At 32.8% G+C, this 17,159-nt stretch overlaps 1 long non-coding RNA gene across 2 annotated transcripts; it reads left to right on the top strand.

Moving 5' to 3' along the window:
- The first annotated feature begins 12,774 nt into the window (after positions 1-12,774).
- Positions 12,775-15,442, top strand: LOC127963396 (uncharacterized). 2 transcript variants are annotated; one of them, XR_008154804.1, is made up of 4 exons: positions 12,775-12,926; positions 13,841-13,937; positions 14,063-14,145; positions 14,790-15,442. It is a non-coding gene; the product is annotated as an uncharacterized LOC127963396 (long non-coding RNA). The 2 variants fall into 2 exon arrangements; XR_008154803.1 differs by lacking the exon at positions 12,775-12,926 and having other exon boundaries at positions 13,148-13,937.
- Positions 15,443-17,159: the final 1,717 nt, after the last annotated feature.

Raw genomic sequence — 17,159 nt, 5'->3', positions numbered from 1 at the left:
ATCATTTTAGGCTAGAAGAAACTGAAACTAAAGTTGGGTCTCTCATTCGACACAAAATCAAAGTTTTCTGTAAATATTATTTACATACTTCACTCGCTTCCAATATCCACATAAAAGAAAATGTTTTACATCAGGGCAGTAAGGTGATAACGCTTAACGGTACAGATTTTACTACATAAAAACTGAGCAGTGTGTGTTTGTGTTTAAAGTTACTGTTTTTTATTATGATAATGAACAGACAAAGGTGATAAAAATAAATAGATATATATTAAATAGATTTTTTTTTCATTGTTGTTGTTGTTATGGCCTATATCTGACGTATTATTAAATGTGTTTTGTTGTTACTTTTTTGTCAGTTGTCCTATTTTGAGAGTAATTATTAATAGGCTAATAATAGGCCTATAATTACATTTTTAAATAGCCTAATAATTAATTTATTCTTGAAATTAAATGTAAGGCTTTAGAATTAAGATGGTCATTTTAACTACGTCTGACAATGACGTCATTTTGATGTCTTTTCAACAAGGTATTGCTGGGTGGGAGTGATTCGCCAAACGTGCTTCGGAGTCCCGATCTGAATCAAATGTTTTGCAAACTCACTCCGAAGTGCTCTCAAATTATTCGCGAAATGCGCTTCGGAGTCCCGATCTATCAAATGTTTTGCAAACTCACTCTGAAGTCTTGATCTCAAATAATTGGCGAAACGCGATTCGGAGTCCCGATCTGAATCAAATATTTTGCAAACTCACTCAGAAGTCCTGATGTCAAATGATTTGCGAAACGCCCTTCGGAGTCCCGATCTAGTTTTTTTTTTTTTTTTTTTAAAGAGTAGATTTAGAATAGTGAATGCTAAGGTTAGAGGGTCAAATAAATATATGATAAATAAAAATAATAATAATAATAAACAATGTAAACATAGTCAGGCTATTTAAGTTCCCCTCCCTCCACAACAAATCCTTTAAATTTAACAGTATTTAGAAAATATAATTAAAAGATATAAATTCACAAGCCAAAACGAATTATCATTTTAGGCTAGAAGAAACTGAAACTAAAGTTGGGTCTCTCATTCGACACAAAATCAAAGTTTTCTGTAAATATTATTTACATACTTCACTCGCTTCCAATATCCACATAAAAGAAAATGTTTTACATCAGGGCAGTAAGGTGATAACGCTTAACGGTACAGATTTTACTACATAAAAACTGAGCAGTGTGTGTTTGTGTTTAAAGTTACTGTTTTTTATTATGATAATGAACAGACAAAGGTGATGAAAATAAATAGATATATATTAAATAGATTTTTTTTCATTGTTGTTGTTATGGCCTATATCTGATGTATTATTAAATGTGTTTTGTTGTTACTTTTTTTGTCAGTTGTCTTATTTTGAGATTAATTATTAATAGGCTAATTAAAGGCCTTTAATTAAAATTTTACTTAGCCTAATAATTAATTTATTCTTGAAATTAAATGTAAGGCTTTAGAATTAAGATGGTCATTTTAACTACGTCTGACAATGACGTCATTTTGATGTCTTTTCAACAAGGTATTGCTGGGTGGGAGTGATTCGCCAAACGTGCTTCGGAGTCCCGATCTGAATCAAATGTTTTGCAAACTCACTCCAAATTCCTGATCCCAAATAATTCGCGAAAGTCGCTTCGGAGTCCCGATCTGAATCAAATCTTTTGCAAACTCACTCCGAAGTGCTCTCAAATTATTCGCGAAATGCGCTTCGGAGTCCCGATCTATCAAATGTTTTGCAAACTCACTCTGAAGTCTTGATCTCATAATTGGCGAAACGCGATTCGGAGTCCCGATCTGAATCAAATATTTTGCAAACTCACTCAGAAGTCCTGATGTCAAATGATTTGCGAAACGCCCTTCGGAGTCCCGATCTAGTTTTTTTTTTTTTTTTTTTTAAAGAGTAGATTTAGAATAGTGAATGCTAAGGTTAGAGGGTCAAATAAATATATGATAAATAAAAATAATAATAATAATAAACAATGTAAACATAGTTAGGCTATTTAAGTTCCCCTACCTCCACAACAAATCCTTTAAATTTAACAGTATTTAGAAAATATAATTAAAATATATAAATTCACAAGCCAAAACGAATGATCATTTTAGGCTAGAATGAAACTGAAACTAAAGTTGGGTCTCTCATTCGACACAAAATCAATTTTTTCTGTTAATATTATTTACCTACTTCACTCGCTTCCAGTATCCACATAAAAGAAAATGTTTTACATAATAATAATAATAATTCCTTACATTAGGGCGGTAAGGTGATAACGCTTAATGGTACAGATTTTACTACATAAAAACTGAGCAGTGTGTGTTTGTGTTTAAAATTACTGTTTTTTATTATAATAAAGTACAGACAAAGGTGATAAAAATAAATATATATCTTAAATATTTTTTTTTCGTTGTTGTTGTTATGGCCTATATCTGACGTATTATTAAATGTGTTTTGTTGTTACTTTTTTGTCAGTTGTCCTATTTTGAGAGTAATTATTAATAGGCTAATAATAGGCCTATAATTACATTTTTAAATAGCCTAATAATTAATTTATTCTTGAAATTAAATGTAAGGCTTTAGAATTAAGATGGACATTTTAACGATGTCTGCCAATGACATCTTTTTGATGTCTTTTCAACAAGGCATTGCTGGGTGGGAGTGATTCGGGAAACTGCTTTGGAGTCCCGATCTGAATCAAATCGTTTGCAAACTCACTCCGAAGTGATCTCAAATGATTCGTGAAAGGCGCTTCGGAGTCCCGATCTATTAAATGTTTTGCAAACTCACTCCGAAGTCCTGATCTCAAATAATTCGCGAAACGCGATTCGGAGTCCCGATCTGAATCAAATATTTTGCAAACTCACTCCGAAGTGATCTCAAATGATTCGTGAAAGGCGCTTCGGAGTCCCGATCTATTAAATGTTTTGCAAACTCACTCCGAAGTCCTGATCTCAAATAATTCGCGAAACGCCCTTCGGAGTCCCGATGTAGTATTTTTATTTTTTTTAAGAGTAGATTTAGAATAGTGAATGCTAAGGTTAGAGGGTCAAATAAATATATGATAAATAATAATAATAATAATAAACAATGTAAACATAGTCAGGCTATTTAAGTTCCCCTCCCTCCACAACAAATCCTTTAAATTTAACAGTATTTAGAAAATATAATTAAAAGATATAAATTCACAAGCCAAAACGAATTATCATTTTAGGCTAGAAGAAACTGAAACTAAAGTTGGGTCTCTCATTCGACACAAAATCAAAGTTTTCTGTAAATATTATTTACATACTTCACTCGCTTCCAATATCCACATAAAAGAAAATGTTTTACATCAGGGCAGTAAGGTGATAACGCTTAACGGTACAGATTTTACTACATAAAAACTGAGCAGTGTGTGTTTGTGTTTAAAGTTACTGTTTTTTATTATGATAATGAACAGACAAAGGTGATAAAAATAAATAGATATATATTAAATAGATTTTTTTTTCATTGTTGTTGTTGTTATGGCCTATATCTGACGTATTATTAAATGTGTTTTGTTGTTACTTTTTTGTCAGTTGTCCTATTTTGAGAGTAATTATTAATAGGCTAATAATAGGCCTATAATTACATTTTTAAATAGCCTAATAATTAATTTATTCTTGAAATTAAATGTAAGGCTTTAGAATTAAGATGGTCATTTTAACTACGTCTGACAATGACGTCATTTTGATGTCTTTTCAACAAGGTATTGCTGGGTGGGAGTGATTCGCCAAACGTGCTTCGGAGTCCCGATCTGAATCAAATGTTTTGCAAACTCACTCCGAAGTGCTCTCAAATTATTCGCGAAATGCGCTTCGGAGTCCCGATCTATCAAATGTTTTGCAAACTCACTCTGAAGTCTTGATCTCAAATAATTGGCGAAACGCGATTCGGAGTCCCGATCTGAATCAAATATTTTGCAAACTCACTCAGAAGTCCTGATGTCAAATGATTTGCGAAACGCCCTTCGGAGTCCCGATCTAGTTTTTTTTTTTTTTTTTTTAAAGAGTAGATTTAGAATAGTGAATGCTAAGGTTAGAGGGTCAAATAAATATATGATAAATAAAAATAATAATAATAATAAACAATGTAAACATAGTCAGGCTATTTAAGTTCCCCTCCCTCCACAACAAATCCTTTAAATTTAACAGTATTTAGAAAATATAATTAAAAGATATAAATTCACAAGCCAAAACGAATTATCATTTTAGGCTAGAAGAAACTGAAACTAAAGTTGGGTCTCTCATTCGACACAAAATCAAAGTTTTCTGTAAATATTATTTACATACTTCACTCGCTTCCAATATCCACATAAAAGAAAATGTTTTACATCAGGGCAGTAAGGTGATAACGCTTAACGGTACAGATTTTACTACATAAAAACTGAGCAGTGTGTGTTTGTGTTTAAAGTTACTGTTTTTTATTATGATAATGAACAGACAAAGGTGATGAAAATAAATAGATATATATTAAATAGATTTTTTTTTCATTGTTGTTGTTATGGCCTATATCTGATGTATTATTAAATGTGTTTTGTTGTTACTTTTTTTGTCAGTTGTCTTATTTTGAGATTAATTATTAATAGGCTAATTAAAGGCCTTTAATTAAAATTTTACTTAGCCTAATAATTAATTTATTCTTGAAATTAAATGTAAGGCTTTAGAATTAAGATGGTCATTTTAACTACGTCTGACAATGACGTCATTTTGATGTCTTTTCAACAAGGTATTGCTGGGTGGGAGTGATTCGCCAAACGTGCTTCGGAGTCCCGATCTGAATCAAATGTTTTGCAAACTCACTCCAAATTCCTGATCCCAAATAATTCGCGAAAGTCGCTTCGGAGTCCCGATCTGAATCAAATCTTTTGCAAACTCACTCCGAAGTGCTCTCAAATTATTCGCGAAATGCGCTTCGGAGTCCCGATCTATCAAATGTTTTGCAAACTCACTCTGAAGTCTTGATCTCATAATTGGCGAAACGCGATTCGGAGTCCCGATCTGAATCAAATATTTTGCAAACTCACTCAGAAGTCCTGATGTCAAATGATTTGCGAAACGCCCTTCGGAGTCCCGATCTAGTTTTTTTTTTTTTTTTTTTTAAAGAGTAGATTTAGAATAGTGAATGCTAAGGTTAGAGGGTCAAATAAATATATGATAAATAAAAATAATAATAATAATAAACAATGTAAACATAGTTAGGCTATTTAAGTTCCCCTACCTCCACAACAAATCCTTTAAATTTAACAGTATTTAGAAAATATAATTAAAATATATAAATTCACAAGCCAAAACGAATGATCATTTTAGGCTAGAATGAAACTGAAACTAAAGTTGGGTCTCTCATTCGACACAAAATCAATTTTTTCTGTTAATATTATTTACCTACTTCACTCGCTTCCAGTATCCACATAAAAGAAAATGTTTTACATAATAATAATAATAATTCCTTACATTAGGGCGGTAAGGTGATAACGCTTAATGGTACAGATTTTACTACATAAAAACTGAGCAGTGTGTGTTTGTGTTTAAAATTACTGTTTTTTATTATAATAAAGTACAGACAAAGGTGATAAAAATAAATATATATCTTAAATATTTTTTTTTCGTTGTTGTTGTTATGGCCTATATCTGACGTATTATTAAATGTGTTTTGTTGTTACTTTTTTGTCAGTTGTCCTATTTTGAGAGTAATTATTAATAGGCTAATAATAGGCCTATAATTACATTTTTAAATAGCCTAATAATTAATTTATTCTTGAAATTAAATGTAAGGCTTTAGAATTAAGATGGACATTTTAACGATGTCTGCCAATGACATCTTTTTGATGTCTTTTCAACAAGGCATTGCTGGGTGGGAGTGATTCGGGAAACTGCTTTGGAGTCCCGATCTGAATCAAATCGTTTGCAAACTCACTCCGAAGTGATCTCAAATGATTCGTGAAAGGCGCTTCGGAGTCCCGATCTATTAAATGTTTTGCAAACTCACTCCGAAGTCCTGATCTCAAATAATTCGCGAAACGCGATTCGGAGTCCCGATCTGAATCAAATATTTTGCAAACTCACTCCGAAGTGATCTCAAATGATTCGTGAAAGGCGCTTCGGAGTCCCGATCTATTAAATGTTTTGCAAACTCACTCCGAAGTCCTGATCTCAAATAATTCGCGAAACGCCCTTCGGAGTCCCGATGTAGTATTTTTATTTTTTTTAAGAGTAGATTTAGAATAGTGAATGCTAAGGTTAGAGGGTCAAATAAATATATGATAAATAATAATAATAATAATAAACAATGTAAACATAGTCAGGCTATTTAAGTTCCCCTCCCTCCACAACAAATCCTTTAAATTTAACAGTATTTAGAAAATATAATTAAAAGATATAAATTCACAAGCCAAAACGAATTATCATTTTAGGCTAGAAGAAACTGAAACTAAAGTTGGGTCTCTCATTCGACACAAAATCAAAGTTTTCTGTAAATATTATTTACATACTTCACTCGCTTCCAATATCCACATAAAAGAAAATGTTTTACATCAGGGCAGTAAGGTGATAACGCTTAACGGTACAGATTTTACTACATAAAAACTGAGCAGTGTGTGTTTGTGTTTAAAGTTACTGTTTTTTATTATGATAATGAACAGACAAAGGTGATAAAAATAAATAGATATATATTAAATAGATTTTTTTTTCATTGTTGTTGTTGTTATGGCCTATATCTGATGTATTATTAAATGTGTTTTGTTGTTACTTTTTTGTCAGTTGTCCTATTTTGAGAGTAATTATTAATAGGCTAATAATAGGCCTATAATTACATTTTTAAATAGCCTAATAATTAATTTATTCTTGAAATTAAATGTAAGGCTTTAGAATTAAGATGGACATTATAACGATGTCTGCCAATGACATCTTTTTGATGTCTTTTCAACAAGGCATTGCTGGGTGGGAGTGATTCGGGAAACGCGCTTCGGAGTCCCGATCTGAATCAAATCTTTTGCAAACTCACTCCGAAGTGATCTCAAATGATTCGTGAAAGGCGCTTCGGAGTCCCGATCTATTAAATGTTTTGCAAACTCACTCCGAAGTCCTGATCTCAAATAATTCGCGAAACGCGATTCGGAGTCCCAATCTGAATCAAATATTTTGCAAACTCACTCAGAAGTCCTGATCTCAAATGATTTGCGAAACGCCCTTCGGTGTCCCGATGTAGTATTTTTATTTTTTTTAAGAGTAGATTTAGAATAGTGAATGCTAAGGTTAGAGGGTCAAATAAATATATGATAAATAATAATAATAATAATAAACAATGTAAACATAGTCAGGCTATTTAAGTTCCCCTCCCTCCACAACAAATCCTTTAAATTTAACAGTATTTAGAAAATATAATTAAAAGATATAAATTCACAAGCCAAAACGAATTTTCATTTTAGGATAGAAGAAACTGAAACTAAAGTTGGGTCTCTCATTCGACACAAAATCAAAGTTTTCTGTAAATATTATTTACATACTTCACTCGCTTCCAATATCCACATTAAAGAATATGTTTTACATCAGGGCAGTAAGGTGATAACGCTTAACGGTACAGATTTTACTACATAAAAACTGAGCAGTGTGTGTTTGTGTTTAAAGTTACTGTTTTTTATTATGATAATGAACAGACAAAGGTGATAAAAATAAATAGATATATATTAAATAGATTTTTTTTTCATTGTTGTTGTTATGGCCTATATCTGATGTATTATTAAATGTGTTTTGTTGTTACTTTTTTTGTCAGTTGTCTTATTTTGAGATTAATTATTAATAGGCTAATTAAAGGCCTTTAATTAAAATTTTACTTAGCCTAATAATTAATTTATTCTTGAAATTAAATGTAAGGCTTTAGAATTAAGATGGTCATTTTAACTACGTCTGACAATGACGTCATTTTGATGTCTTTTCAACAAGGTATTGCTGGGTGGGAGTGATTCGCCAAACGTGCTTCGGAGTCCCGATCTGAATCAAATGTTTTGCAAACTCACTCCAAATTCCTGATCCCAAATAATTCGCGAAAGTCGCTTCGGAGTCCCGATCTGAATCAAATCTTTTGCAAACTCACTCCGAAGTGATCTCAAATTATTCGCGAAATGCGCTTCGGAGTCCCGATCTATCAAATGTTTTGCAAACTCACTCTGAAGTCTTGATCTCAAATAATTGGCGAAACGCGATTCGGAGTCCCGATCTGAATCAAATATTTTGCAAACTCACTCAGAAGTCCTGATGTCAAATGATTTGCGAAACGCCCTTCGGAGTCCTGATCTAGTTTTTTTTTTTTTTTTTTTAAAGAGTAGATTTAGAATAGTGAATGCTAAGGTTAGAGGGTCAAATAAATATATGATAAATAAAAATAATAATAATAATAAACAATGTAAACATAGTTAGGCTATTTAAGTTCCCCTACCTCCACAACAAATCCTTTAAATTTAACAGTATTTAGAAAATATAATTAAAATATATAAATTCACAAGCCAAAACGAATGATCATTTTAGGCTAGAATGAAACTGAAACTAAAGTTGGGTCTCTCATTCGACACAAAATCAATTTTTTCTGTTAATATTATTTACCTACTTCACTCGCTTCCAGTATCCACATAAAAGAAAATGTTTTACATAATAATAATAATAATTCCTTACATTAGGGCGGTAAGGTGATAACGCTTAATGGTACAGATTTTACTACATAAAAACTGAGCAGTGTGTGTTTGTGTTTAAAATTACTGTTTTTTATTATAATAAAGTACAGACAAAGGTGATAAAAATAAATATATATCTTAAATATTTTTTTTTCGTTGTTGTTGTTATGGCCTATATCTGACGTATTATTAAATGTGTTTTGTTGTTACTTTTTTGTCAGTTGTCCTATTTTGAGAGTAATTATTAATAGGCTAATAATAGGCCTATAATTACATTTTTAAATAGCCTAATAATTAATTTATTCTTGAAATTAAATGTAAGGCTTTAGAATTAAGATGGACATTTTAACGATGTCTGCCAATGACATCTTTTTGATGTCTTTTCAACAAGGCATTGCTGGGTGGGAGTGATTCGGGAAACGCGCTTCGGAGTCCCGATCTGAATCAAATCGTTTGCAAACTCACTCCGAAGTGATCTCAAATGATTCGTGAAAGGCGCTTCGGAGTCCCGATCTATTAAATGTTTTGCAAACTCACTCCGAAGTCCTGATCTCAAATAATTCGCGAAACGCGATTCGGAGTCCCGATCTGAATCAAATATTTTGCAAACTCACTCCGAAGTGATCTCAAATGATTCGTGAAAGGCGCTTCGGAGTCCCGATCTATTAAATGTTTTGCAAACTCACTCCGAAGTCCTGATCTCAAATAATTCGCGAAACGCGATTCGGAGTCCCGATCTGAATCAAATATTTTGCAAACTCACTCAGAAGTCCTGATCTCAAATGATTTGCGAAACGCCCTTCGGAGTCCCGATGTAGTATTTTTATTTTTTTTAAGAGTAGATTTAGAATAGTGAATGCTAAGGTTAGAGGGTCAAATAAATATATGATAAATAATAATAATAATAATAAACAATGTAAACATAGTCAGGCTATTTAAGTTCCCCTCCCTCCACAACAAATCCTTTAAATTTAACAGTATTTAGAAAATATAATTAAAAGATATAAATTCACAAGCCAAAACGAATTATCATTTTAGGCTAGAAGAAACTGAAACTAAAGTTGGGTCTCTCATTCCACACAAAATCAAAGTTTTCTGTAAATATTATTTACATACTTCACTCGCTTCCAATATCCACATAAAAGAAAATGTTTTACATAAGGGCAGTAAGGTGATAACGCTTAACGGTACAGATTTTACTACATAAAAACTGAGCAGTGTGTGTTTGTGTTTAAAATTACTGTTTTTTATTATAATAAAGTACAGACAAAGGTGATAAAAATAAATATATATCTTAAATATTTTTTTTTCGTTGTTGTTGTTATGGCCTATATCTGACGTATTATTAAATGTGTTTTGTTGTTACTTTTTTGTCAGTTGTCCTATTTTGAGAGTAATTATTAATAGGCTAATAATAGGCCTATAATTACATTTTTAAATAGCCTAATAATTAATTTATTCTTGAAATTAAATGTAAGGCTTTAGAATTAAGATGGACATTTTAACGATGTCTGCCAATGACATCTTTTTGATGTCTTTTCAACAAGGCATTGCTGGGTGGGAGTGATTCGGGAAACGCGCTTTGGAGTCCCGATCTGAATCAAATCGTTTGCAAACTCACTCCGAAGTGATCTCAAATGATTCGTGAAAGGCGCTTCGGAGTCCCGATCTATTAAATGTTTTGCAAACTCACTCCGAAGTCCTGATCTCAAATAATTCGCGAAACGCGATTCGGAGTCCCGATCTGAATCAAATATTTTGCAAACTCACTCAGAAGTCCTGATCTCAAATGATTTGCGAAACGCCCTTCGGAGTCCCGATGTAGTATTTTTATTTTTTTTAAGAGTAGATTTAGAATAGTGAATGCTAAGGTTAGAGGGTCAAATAAATATATGATAAATAATAATAATAATAATAAACAATGTAAACATAGTCAGGCTATTTAAGTTCCCCTCCCTCCACAACAAATCCTTTAAATTTAACAGTATTTAGAAAATATAATTAAAAGATATAAATTCACAAGCCAAAACGAATTATCATTTTAGGCTAGAAGAAACTGAAACTAAAGTTGGGTCTCTCATTCGACACAAAATCAAAGTTTTCTGTAAATATTATTTACATACTTCACTTGCTTCCAATATCCACATAAAAGAAAATGTTTTACATCAGGGCAGTAAGGTGATAACGCTTAACGGTACAGATTTTACTACATAAAAACTGAGCAGTGTGTGTTTGTGTTTAAAGTTACTGTTTTTTATTATGATAATGAACAGACAAAGGTGATAAAAATAAATAGATATATATTAAATAGATTTTTTTTTCATTGTTGTTGTTGTTATGGCCTATATCTGACGTATTATTAAATGTGTTTTGTTGTTACTTTTTTGTCAGTTGTCCTATTTTGAGAGTAATTATTAATAGGCTAATAATAGGCCTATAATTACATTTTTAAATAGCCTAATAATTAATTTATTCTTGAAATTAAATGTAAGGCTTTAGAATTAAGATGGACATTATAACGATGTCTGCCAATGACATCTTTTTGATGTCTTTTCAACAAGGCATTGCTGGGTGGGAGTGATTCGGGAAACGTGCTTCGGAGTCCCGATCTGAATCAAATCTTTTGCAAACTCACTCCGAAGTGATCTCAAATGATTCGTGAAAGGCGCTTCGGAGTCCCGATCTATTAAATGTTTTGCAAACTCACTCCGAAGTCCTGATCTCAAATAATTCGCGAAACGCGATTCGGAGTCCCGATCTGAATCAAATATTTTGCAAACTCACTCAGAAGTCCTGATCTCAAATGATTTGCGAAACGCCCTTCGGTGTCCCGATGTAGTATTTTTATTTTTTTTAAGAGTAGATTTAGAATAGTGAATGCTAAGGTTAGAGGGTCAAATAAATATATGATAAATAATAATAATAATAATAAACAATGTAAACATAGTCAGGCTATTTAAGTTCCCCTCCCTCCACAACAAATCCTTTAAATTTAACAGTATTTAGAAAATATAATTAAAAGATATAAATTCACAAGCCAAAACGAATTTTCATTTTAGGATAGAAGAAACTGAAACTAAAGTTGGGTCTCTCATTCGACACAAAATCAAAGTTTTCTGTAAATATTATTTACATACTTCACTCGCTTCCAATGTCCACATAAAAGAAAATGTTTTACATCAGGGCAGTAAGGTGATAACGCTTAACGGTACAGATTTTACTACATAAAAACTGAGCAGTGTGTGTTTGTGTTTAAAGTTACTGTTTTTTATTATGATAATGAACAGACAAAGGTGATAAAAATAAATAGATATATATTAAATAGATTTTTTTTTCATTGTTGTTGTTATGGCCTATATCTGATGTATTATTAAATGTGTTTTGTTGTTACTTTTTTTGTCAGTTGTCTTATTTTGAGATTAATTATTAATAGGCTAATTAAAGGCCTTTAATTAAAATTTTACTTAGCCTAATAATTAATTTATTCTTGAAATTAAATGTAAGACTTTAGAATTAAGATGGTCATTTTAACTACGTCTGACAATGACGTCATTTTGATGTCTTTTCAACAAGGTATTGCTGGGTGGGAGTGATTCGCCAAACGTGCTTCGGAGTCCCGATCTGAATCAAATGTTTTGCAAACTCACTCCAAATTCCTGATCCCAAATTATTCGCGAAATGCGCTTCGGAGTCCCGATCTATCAAATGTTTTGCAAACTCACTCTGAAGTCTTGATCTCAAATAATTGGCGAAACGCGATTCGGAGTCCCGATCTGAATCAAATATTTTGCAAACTCACTCAGAAGTCCTGATGTCAAATGATTTGCGAAACGCCCTTCGGAGTCCCGATCTAGTTTTTTTTTTTTTTTTTTTTAAAGAGTAGATTTAGAATAGTGAATGCTAAGGTTAGAGGGTCAAATAAATATATGATAAATAAAAATAATAATAATAATAAACAATGTAAACATAGTTAGGCTATTTAAGTTCCCCTACCTCCACACAACCCGTTCTCATCAGTCTGCGTATAAATAACACGACTTTACACTTTCTATTTGCGTATAATGCATACGCCAAATGCCATTTTTGCGTGCATATGATACGCCAATCCTTCCCATTAATTTCGGTGGAGAGCAGATGCGTCCAAATAACACGCATCATCTTCAGCGGCAGTGACGTCACTAGCGAGGCTCGTTCAGTTCACCTGATGCGCGTACACCTTCAAACAGGTAAGCAAGGGTAAATATATTTTTTTATTCTTCTTTTTGTAATGATATCACGTGGTTAAGCGTATTGTTTTAATTATTTCAGTATTTCTGCATCACGTTAGACAGGGCCGTGTTTTTAAAGGGCATTTTTTGCTCCAATTATGGGTCAGTGGGCTGCTCAGCTAGCCTACCATTGTCATTAGCCTAAGCTAACCTGTACTGTTTATAGACCTGTTGCAGTTTTAAATAAATTTATAATGTGACATATGGGTCTTCAGCTTTTAGACATGACTAATACAAGCACAACAAAGCACCCAACCCAATATCGCGTGATAATCGTGATCGTGTAAAAAGTCCACACATTTAGCATATTTTTACAATACTAGCCTAACTTTTGCTTGACCACGTCATGTGTAGCCAATACACACACAGTAACTACAGCATATTTACCATGCTTCTCCTACTGTAACCGTAGTTTTACTCTGGACTTTGTAACGCACATAACCACGACATTTACTATGGGTTTACCATAGTAACCATAGTTTTACTCTGGTATTTGTAGTTACTAACACACAATAACCACGACATTTACTATGGGTTTACCATAGTAACCATAGTTTTACTCTGGTATTTGTATTTACTAACACACAATAACCACAACACTTACCAGGATTTTACCACAGTAACTGTTTTTACTCTACACTATTTGTAAAGCACAGTAACCACTAAGTTTGCCATGCCTTTAATATCTTTTTGTGATGTAATTGTAATTCAGTGTTTTTTCTGTCTTGCAGTTACATCGGATTACATACTCCACAACAACCTGTAATCCAGCAGATCTTTAAAGAAGCCATCTCTTGTAAAATCTCTCTCTCTCTCTCTCTCTCTCTCTCTCTCTCTCTCTCTCTCTCTCTCTCTCGCTCTCGCTCTGCTAGAATTAACAGGGAACTTCAACTCCACGCTCCCAATGCTGATATTGAAGAAGCTGTCAAGGGGGCTGAACAAGTCCTTCAAAGGATCAACCCTTCACAGGTAATGTTGAAGACTCTTAGTTATAACTGATTTGCTTTAATGAACGCATCCTTATATTATGTGTTAATCAAATATTTTGGTCACAGATCATTTTAACACACTGTCTCAACATGTTTATATTTCAGGAAGGCCTGTCATGAGATTTGAATTTGACCATCTTGTGCATTTATGAAGAAGACCAAAAGCTGCAAAGGCAACACTTCCAATGGTACGTCAGATACATTTTTCTCAGCATTTGATGTTTCTTAAATTTTGGTTCACTTAGCCCATCAGGAAGAACACTCAACAAAGAGCATGTTGTAGTAGTAATAATTCATCCAATAATCATATTATATTGCACAAGCGTACTTGTACAAAATTCTACAACTTTTACTCCTACTGCTGTTATTGGCCATTACCACAGCTCCCATCAGATTGTGCCCATTGTAAGAGTGTTTATGTCATGAAGTTTAAATGAAGTCCATTGTATTCTTTATTAATCTTTACAAATTGGTGTCGCCTCTTCCTGTTTCAACAGTACATGATATCTGTCCACACCTCATAGTCTGCCTTTCTTTCTATGGTGATGTTACTGAACACATCTGTCTTAGAAGCAAGAGAATGGAAATCCTAGTTTAACTTTTCAAGTGCTACAAATCAGATCAATGAATTTGGGCAATCAGATCACTTAAAGCTGTTCACACAAAGACCAATAACTATAATGAGAAGTATTTTAGCATCCACACCAACAGACAATACTGTACAATTACTGCTATGCACACTGCAGTTACAGTATGTTGTATTCTGCCATTTGTTGTTGTCAGTGTTTTTGTTGTTCATAATGTGATAAATTATCTTTGTTTCTTCTTGCAGGATTTCTCACAGATTACTTAATCATTCTTCATCAGCTCTTCACAATATCAGCCCATTCAAAAGCTTCCAGATCTTCCTCTCTTGTGTGACACATCTGCTCTCAGTCCTTTACTGCCAACCTCCAGTCTTAGCATTTCTGCTTGTATTCATTTTTGCTCTACATTCATCACTCCAATCTCTACTATAAGCACTCCTGTATATATATATACACACATAATAATAATAATTATTATTATTAACCATTTATTTGTTTTGCATTTATTCACAATAGAAGCAAACAATGATTACAGGATATATGTTTTTAAAGGTGATAATTGTAAAATATTGGAGCATTGTTCTTAATCATTTTTGCCTATTTGGTTGATAAAGGGAAGAAAACAATATATTTTCAACTGTAGCCTTGATTATTCTTTGGCATCTTTTGTCAGGATTTCTGTAAACAAATTCCCTTTTTATTTTTGAATATTAAACTTATGTTTTTTGAAGGGAGTTTCTGTTGCAATTTTGTTTGTTTTCACTTAGTTACCTCTATGCATTTTTTTTTTTATCAACTTTTCTTTTTTTTTCATAGTGGAATAAACTGGAGAGAGACTGTTCTGGGCACTATGTTTATCTGCGAAAAGTTTGACATATCAATAAACACTGTAAAATGACTAGACAATGAGTGATTGATGTCATGATGTTTGTTTGTTTGTTTTCTATTCCTATAGTTCAACTGGTGGATCTAAGAATGGCAAGTTTTTAGGGTCCATATCCATGAAACGTAGATGTGATAAATTGTTTACCTTTAATACACTATAAATATATTGTAAATATTACAGAAGGAAAATTGAGTAGTAGAAAAATATTGTGTTTAAATAATCTTCAGAGGTGTTTTTTTTTAAGCAAATGAAACATTTTGACATTTATTTTTCACACAGTATATGCAAACTTTTGAGTTTAAGTACTGTACACTAATATTAGTGTAAACAATGTAGCCTATTCAATACAATGGGAATCATTATACCTTCGTTAAAACACAAAACAAAAAAACACCTTTAATCAACGCATTTCTTGCTGCATCAGGGTAACTGCAGCTTCTGTCCATTCACTACAGGAACCCGGAAGCTCCCGGCATAAATGACCATATATGTACAAGTTAGTGTGACGCCTCTGCTCAACTGGGTTGCCATTGGCTTTGACGTTCCCTTGGCTCTCGCAGAACTCGCTGTGATTGGACTATCTTTTAACCCAAATTATAAACCGCTTAATGTTGCAAAGTACGTTTGACTGTAATTATTACGTCAGTAACACCTTCAGTTAACAATGCAGTGTTGCTATGTCGTGAGAAATTACCTCTTTACCGAAATCGTAACCCTAACCCTAAGCACAACTCCAATAAACTCCAAATACCAGCGCTAATATTACTCGCGTTCAAACGATAGAATGGCAGAGGCTTATGGGTAATGTAGTTTAAAATGTTTAATAATTAAAAAAATGGGAAAATGCAATCTTTTTTAACAAAGGGTAATCTAAACATGTTCATTGTGTAAACATTAATGACATATTTAAGAGGCAGGCTGAAATTCGATATTTTACTAAGTGCACTTTTTTAAACACCTTTATACCACCTTTCCATATATGTTTGAAAACTCTGTCCAACATTATTTAATTAGCATAGCATAAGTAGTTGTCCTGCCAATTTTTTCTTTGACACTATAATCAGACTTTGATTTACAGCCATTTGAAATTTACATTTTTTTGCTCTTCTAGGGGACTCTACTGGGCCCTTGAAGATGGAAGGGCAGTAAAACATACACATACCTTTTCTCATCATGGACAACAGACTGTGCTGGGTCATAATTTTTAAGTTTTTCTTTTCAACAAATTGCCAATATGTAAGTTGTAAGTCATGTTTATCTTAGAATAAGAATAGAACCATAAAAATATACATCAGTGCCTATTTGGAATAGGCTCCAAATATTGAATTATATCAGGTGCAAGGATACAGTATTGAAAGTAAACAAAGACACCAATTTAAACAACCAATACATACTGTGACACTTCATTGTACTTTCACAGTGTCAATGTGTCATTCAGTAAGACAAGGTACAGAGAGTGTGTAGTTTATAGTGCAAAGCCATACAATTCATGCAATGCAAAGAATCATAATATTAAGAGCTAATTTGTGTCTCTGTGTAAAATACTCCTCATATTTGTCCTCCTCGGGTACTAAACATCAGTAATGTGCATGCTCATCTTGCTTATTATACAGTACTGGATTCATGTTGATCTTTCCCTTGTCCATCACCTTCAGTTGTACATGAAATTCCTGCAGCATTATAGTCCATGCAGTATCTTCTAATGCAGCTTTCAGCCTGCCCTTCATCT

The sequence above is a fragment of the Carassius gibelio genome, chromosome B8 (genome assembly GCF_023724105.1).
Source record: "Carassius gibelio isolate Cgi1373 ecotype wild population from Czech Republic chromosome B8, carGib1.2-hapl.c, whole genome shotgun sequence".
Lineage (NCBI taxonomy): Eukaryota > Metazoa > Chordata > Actinopteri > Cypriniformes > Cyprinidae > Carassius > Carassius gibelio.
The sequence above is the reverse complement of the archived record's forward strand: the minus strand, read 5'-3'. Positions and strand labels throughout refer to the sequence as shown.